Below are 7659 nucleotides of genomic sequence, written 5' to 3'. Positions count from 1 at the left end.
TGTGTCTAAAAAGGAGATGTTGGTGCTGGAGTATTCTAGAGAAAGTTAGATGGAGGGATGGTGATTGCTGAATTTCTGATGGAACTCAATCAGAGATTGCAGGTTTTCAGTCCAAATGATGAAGATGTCATCAATATATCTTAAGTATAACAAGGGTTTGATGGTGCAGTTCTTGAGGAAGTCTTCTTTCAGGTGGCTCATAAAAAGGTTAGCATACTGTGGGGCCATTTTGGTGCCTATTGCTGTTTCCATTATCTGGAGGAAGTGTTGGTTATTAAAAGTGAAACTGTTGTGTGTGAGGATGAAGTTTATAATGTCAGTAATATCTTTGGGTCCGTATTCTGAGTTGTAATTTTGTTCCTGTAGATATGTAAGGCAAGCTTGGATGCCATCCTGGTGTAGAATGTTGGTATATAGGCTATGAAGGTGGCTAGAAGGGTGTTGCTGGGAAGGTGGTCTGTGTTTTTAAGTTTCCGTAGAAAGTCTGTAGAGTCTTGGACAAAACTTGCTCTGTGGGTGATGAGCAGATTTAGGATTGATTCAACAAAACCTGATATTTCCCCAATTATGGTCCCATGGTTGGATATGATAGGTCTGCCAGGGTTCTCTTGTTTGTGGATTTTAGGAAGCATGTAAAAAGTCCCTGGGTTAGGTAGTGGGGGGATCAAGGTCTGTAGTTTTTCTTGTAGTCTTGATGGAAATGATTTGATGGTATTGTTGAGTTTCTTGGTGAAAAGCGGAGTAGGATCTTCTTGTAGTTCTTTGTAGTAGGTGGTGTCAGAGAGCTGTCCGTTGGCTTCCTTTATGTAGTCTTCATGGTTTAGGATGACTATGGCTCCTTCTTTAGCTGCTGGTTTTATTACTATTTGGTGGTTAGATCTTAGAGATTCTATGGCTTTTTTCTCTGGTAGAGAGAGGTTGTTATGGTGACTTTTCTGTCTAGTAGCATTGGCCTGTAGCCCCATTCTGTCTACCTGGCTTAGTATGCCCTGCCCACATGGGTCACAGGCTGGTCTCCATGGAGACTCCAGGATCACTGGGCAGTGCAGGGCCGGGGCATGGGGCAGAGCCGTGATCCACTTCCAGCATATTCCTGCCCACAGAACAACCTCCTAATACAGGGGCGTGCAGGAAACAGATCACAGCCTCCAGCACTGGCCCTGTGCTGTCACTGCGCAGTGATCCCAATCCCAGCCCCAGACCTAGCCCTGCCTGTCTGTCCCACTCCTGGATGTGGCTCCCCTGCCCACCCTCAGCCCCATCCCCTCCACCCAGGGGAGTTCAGGGCAGAGCCACTTATAAAGTTTTGGTGAGCTGTTGGCAGGCAGGGCATGTGTGCGTGTGGTGGGGAAGCTCCCTAAGTGGCCCTCTTGCCCAAGTAATTTCCCTCCCCTGCTTTAGCAGATGACTGATCAAGGGGGTACTATATCTCCTGTCTTGCATACAATATTTTTGTTAATACAGGTAAAAAACATGAACATATGCATGTTTCTTTTTCCCATTTATGTTTTAAAGTAATTTTATGAACCACCACAACCCCAGATCTTTCTTTCTAGTATAACTACTTATCCAGCTATTGTTCATTCTGTGGTTGATGTCTCTTTATATGACCAGGGTCACCAGCCCTAAACAACTATTCCCATTCAACAGGCTAGGGAAGCTACACCCACACTCAAAATGAGGATGATGATAGTGGTGATGGTGATATAAAAATACAAATAAAAAACAATTTGTATCAACAAAAGCAACATTTGAACCCATACACTCAGAGAAGAGTCAATAATGGTATCACCATTTATTACCATCAACACTTATCCACCTCTTCACAACTAGAGTTGTGGCTGCCAACAGCATAATTAGAGCAGATCAACTTCTATATGCCATCTCTAAGGCAGGTACAAGTCCAGGTAAAGGCATGATAGAATATAATGTGCAATCCACACAATCACACATCCTGCTATGCCACAATATGCATGGAGGTGTGATTGAGTGATCATGCATTAGATCCTATCCCTCTTTATTGCCAGTGTTGGTACCTGATCCTTGGCTCCCCTGATATTAGCAAGAAGCCAGTTCCATGACTGGGAGCCCCTCTGCTAATGGGGCTCCCAGCCACAGGGACCATGTACAAGAAACTGACATGACTCTTGGTCCTGGCTGCACTCCACCCGTAGCTGTGGCTGACAGTCCCAGACCTGAAGCTGCACCACGTGCCAAACCAGGACCATGAGTCCTTTCACCTCAGCCCTGGAACCAAGTGTAAAATCTAGGACCAATATTTCTATCTCCTTCAAGACTGAGCCCCAGCAGCCATGAAGCGCTGCTGCAATCTCCCAGCCTTAAGAGTGCATGGGGCACCATGTGGCTGGGAGATCACAGCAGCTTTGATCTCCCAGCCACTGTGTGGAGCAGCCTCAAAGCTGGAAGATAAAAGAGATTGTAAGATTGTGCCCCCAGGAGCTGGGAGACTGCAGCAGCTGCAGTCTCCTAACTGCAGACTGCCCACACGTGCAAATTAAAGCTGGAGAGAAGCCAGCTATAACATCATTACACATGTTCAAGCAATAACTTTATAGCTGGTTGGACCTTTTTAAAGCACCATAGTTAATTTGCACATGGAGCCAGTCTAAATTTATTGCAGTTAACATGTAGAGGGGACCTAGTAGCTCATCATCACACAACAGAAGATTAGTACTGATTGGTCTTACAATCTTTTTGCTGTTTCTTAACTATTATCTGTCATCAGCTCTGGTCCTCTGGGCCATTGTCTTCCATACACTCTATCCTTCTCAGCCCCAGTCCTAGTCTTCAGCACTGCAGAGCCTCCATAGCCTCCGGCACTCACTAAGCTTCTCAGACCTACTAGACACATTTCTCTGGGATAACTACAGTTAGCTCTCCATTCTCACTAGGCACTCCCATCTAACTTGAGAGCTCCAGTTTCTCACAAGCCAGACTGCAGCTAACTCTTTGCAGCTATTATAGTCCATGGTGTGGGTGGAGCTAGAAGTGCTTTATCTTTCAAATTTTATAGGGTCCTACACTTGGGCTACATGCATAATGAGGATGCCATGTTTCTTACTAACCCTTGTTTTGGAGCAGATCCTAATTGCCTCCAAATTTCTTTTCTGTTGTAGTATGATTTTGCTACATCCATTATTAGGGAATACTTCTAATAGAAATTATCTACATTTGGTTAATCAGCAGGGCAGTCAATATAAATTGGTGAATCATGTTTAGTTAAATTAAAATAGATTGGGTTTCAGATAGACCCAAATTCCCCTTATTTGCTGGACTTCAGTGTGCAAAGATATTCATGATGGGAAGCATTTTCTCCTGGGTGAAAACTATCCATGGACTTGACTGGACTTTAGATGATGTTCCAAGTCAATTTGAATTACTTGTGTAAGAAAAACTTTGCAAAATGATGCAAATCCATCCTGAACAGTTTAACTTTCCAGGACTAAAATAGCCCTAGTATTACATGAATACTTACTGCTTTGAAAGTAGTAGTGGTTCATCCCAATTCTTTCCATCAGTACAATTATGTTAAATAAAGCCATCTTTGTTGATAAGGAAGAAAATATTTTTTAAAATATATTAATTTATGGAAACTAGCAGTAAGATATATACACAATATAATGAAGTATGCCAAAATAGAAAAGCTAATGTCAATCAGCCTTGAAAAGAATAGATATGGGTAACAAGAGAAATTACTCTAAGAAATAAAAAACATTATGGTCTGGGAGGGGAAAAAAAAGCTCCTCCCAACCAAAAGTCATAAATAATCACCATGTCCAATAATCTAATCATAAACTCTGTTATGACACTTCAGTCTCCCACTAGGAGGTAGGAAATACTTTTTTTCATTTCCATTCAAATGGTAAACAGTCCGTTGCTTTTCACCCTGAGAGTAAAAATCCAATTCTAAATAAAATATTCAAATTTCACAGCACAGCCAAATAGCATGTGACACAGGAGTAGGCCTGGGATACAGCAGAGGTAGAACAAATGTAGGAGACAATGAGAAAGACCCAAAGAAACTATACGAGAGTGATACTGAATTCCTGCAATGTCTCATAAAAGCAAATTAAGTAGGGTGCAACTTAAGACTCCCTCTTGCTAAATCATCCTTCCCTGGGGATCATATTATCCTCTAGGCAACTTTAAACTATCTCTCTTCAGTCCCTGTGATCTTGTCAGTGCAAGTACTTACATAGGGATGAACTTGACCCTTAATTTTAATCTCCTCATCAGATACAACTGAGACCTTCTCCCCTCTCCTCTTCAAGACCTAGTGCTTTAACTGATATATCTTTTTTCATGGTATATAGTTCTATAGCCATGTCTGCACAATGAGCATAAAAAGTTCCAGAGTATATCCACTCATATGTATCCTACATTGTCTGCTGTGCTAACCTTGGCATACCAGTTATTTAAAACCATGTAGGATCCACACAATTAATGGTGCTATATGAGAGAAAAACAGATAATAAAGATAATTTCATTCTTTTTCACACCCAGTAACAGTATCATCTCTCCTCTGAGGGTCTTGAAGTACTTTACAAGTATTTATTAGATAACTGATTATACAACATCCCTGTGGGGCAGGTAAGTATTATAATATTTATATAACAATTGGGTAAGGTGAAATATAGCAGCTAGGTATCTGGTCCTAAGAACCTTTATCATGTAGCCCAAAGAAAGTTTCCAACCTGCACCACCTCAAGAGAGTACAAGTGGTGCTGTATCTAAGGGTGCCTACTGAGGCACCCTGTTGTCGCTGAAGCAAAGTGCAGCTCTTTCCAAATCATAGGCTACTGCTCTAGCTAGTGAATAGAGGAAGTACAGTCAAGACTTGCCTTTCCCTACCTGCTTGCCCCCTGAGGGGACTATGTGACTTGGGTAGGGTTTTTTGTAGAGGGGAACTAATAATGGCTCATGGGAGAACACTAGTTTTGTTTAGAGGTAAACAATGGCTCATATGCTAGATAATAGGAACTGATCACTCCTGGCCATGGATGGCATTACTCTGAGGGAGCTCCCAATACAGACAGGCAGATTCAGTGTTCTGAATACCAACAGAGGAGTCATTACTAGCATAATTGGTCTAATAAATGCTGAGCTGGGTGTGTGTAGATATGGGTTGATTTAGCATTTGGAGCAAGGATTCCCCATCATGCAGTGCTCCCTTGCTTTTCTTATCCCAGAATTCAGTGCTGTCCTTGCCTTGGAATCTCTGTTCTCCATCCTGAATGCTAATGAAGGTGCATGCCTGTTCCATCTCCCATTTAAATGAGTTGTCATCTGGTACCATTGCAGATGCAAATGCGACCAGGGGAGTTGCTTCATTCTTGTTACCCTTTTCTGGAGGGCTTTAGGTGTGTCTCGCATTGCATCTTCCTTGTCTTTTGTAAGTCCTTCTAATCAGTTCAGGCAGAGGTGGGGAGGGGGAGAGTTCTTTGTGAGTCAGACAGGCTGCGTCCTGTGCCAGGGTTCCCCAAGAACACAGAGCTGAGAAGTAACAAGTCCCCCCATTGATGGGGTGCTTGCATTGAGTGAGTATACCCATCACATCCTTACTCCATGGTACAGGGTCTGATCTTCAATCCATTGTAGTCACCGCATCAGTCACTTGATTCAGCAACCCAGCAGAACCAGACCAATTGCTAGTATAATTTGGAAACCTATGATCACCACAATGGGGTAAAGCATGATATTTGAAAGATTTGTTGCACTGGAGCTCCACCCAAGCAAAAGCTTCCACCAGGAATGATGGCCTGTGTTTTTAACTGTAGCTGCCAGCTTAGAGATCTCCTGGTTGTTGTGTTGAATCTCAAGTTTGCCATTCTCTCCCGAAGTTCTAAGTCTTTGCAGTTCAGCTTGTAAGGCAGGATGAGTCAATAATTTCATAATCACAGTGAGACCCATTCCCAGTGAAATGAGGGAAACCTCTTCGTGGAGCTCAGGGTAGGCATTCAATGTTGCATGGTCCATATAGGCATTGTAAACCTAAGATCACAAGTAACAATGGTGGTTACATTACAGAAACAGTGATTACTATAAGGCACCATGGGTTGAATTCAATATCCATTAATCAATACAATATCACATCTGGTTCTCATGCACACACATGCTTTACCAACACAGACAATAACAGATTCCCTTTCCTGGATAACATCAAAGGAACAGTGAGACTGATTCCCAGGTTGTGGGAAACATTCATTATGTTCAGCCAATGCTTGGTCTTCACATATGTAACCCAAACCTTCTTTTCTTCTACACCCTCTTACATTCACTGTATTCCACACATTATCTTTCTGCCAGGACCAAGTGTTATGATCTCTGGAGTACATTACTGAGTTATCATCAATCTGTAATTCCATTGTAACTACTGGGTGGATTATTCTAATTTCCTTACCTGCAACAGTTATCAAGAATAACTGCAAGCTCTGCTGGTGGTGATTGTATGAGCTGAGAGGTAACATTGCAGACCATTTTTCCAGTCTATCCAGGTCATTCTGGATCTTAACTCTGCTCTTCATAGTATTTGCAACTCCACCCAATTTGATGTCTGCAAATTTGCTATCTGCAATCTGCAAATTTGTTAAGCATATACTAAATCCCACCGTCCAAATAATTAATGAAGATATTAAACTATATCAAACCAGGACAGACCCCTGTTCATCGAGTACAATGTTATATATCCATCTTACAGTGCTTTTATCCAGTCTGTATTTCCATAGCTTGCTTATGAGAATATCAAGACATTTGATACTGTACCCCATGTGAAAGTCAAGGTATATCACATCACTACTACCCTTCACCCACTTAGCCTTTTACCTTTTCATAGAAGGAAATCAGGTTGGTCAGGCACAACTTGCCCTGGGTGAGTCCATGCGGTCTGTTCCTGATCATATTATTCTTCTCTAAGTGTGTCACAATAGATTCCTACAGGATCTGCTTCATGATTTTTCCAGGTGTCAAAATCAAATTCCCTGAATCTTCCTTCTTCCTTTACTTAAAGGAACACTATATTTTCCCTTTCCCAGTCATGCAGGATCTCACCCAACCTCCACAAGTTCTCAAAAAGGATATCCAATTGTTCTGAAATGACCTCAGCCAAAGTCTTCAGTACCCTAGGGTGCATCCCATCCATCCCTGCCAATTTATATGCATCTAGCTTCTCTGAGTAATTCCAGATCTTTTCATCACATATAACACATATGTGATGTTCTAAAAACTTGCACATTTCATATGCACAGGATATGATCTTCCACTAAATTTTTAACTATGACATTAGATTACACAAAACAGGACTTCTTAAAAAAATCCAATTTGAAATATGCAAAGTGATTACTGTTCATAACTAGAGTTGGGAAATAGACAGCTTTCCAACCTTAGTTCATAAGGAAATCTAGAAAGTGTAAGGCCAATTTACTCAACCTAGAACAGACAAAAGCTGAATGGTTAAAGCACTTTTGTGAAATGTAGTTAGCAAGGGCAGAATCCTCTTTCACTTTATGCATCCAACTGACAGTTATTGGGTTTTTTGCACATAGTTACACACCCTATTCTACATATAATTCAGATGCATAAGTGTCCGTACAGATACTAATTAAAGCTATACAGTTAAAGGCTAGTTAATCTCTCATTTTA

At 41.6% G+C, this 7659-nt stretch overlaps 1 pseudogene; it reads right to left on the bottom strand.

The window, feature by feature from the left end:
• Positions 1 to 5571: 5571 nt before the first annotated feature.
• Positions 5572 to 6545, bottom strand: LOC149871683 (uncharacterized; annotated as a pseudogene).
• Positions 6546 to 7659: the final 1114 nt, after the last annotated feature.

Source organism: Crocodylus siamensis, chromosome 2 (genome assembly GCF_052110815.1).
Source record: "Crocodylus siamensis isolate JL-2025a chromosome 2, ASM5211081v1, whole genome shotgun sequence".
Taxonomy (NCBI): domain Eukaryota; kingdom Metazoa; phylum Chordata; order Crocodylia; family Crocodylidae; genus Crocodylus; species Crocodylus siamensis.
Note: the sequence above shows the minus strand (reverse complement) of the source record. Positions and strands in the feature narration are given on the sequence as shown.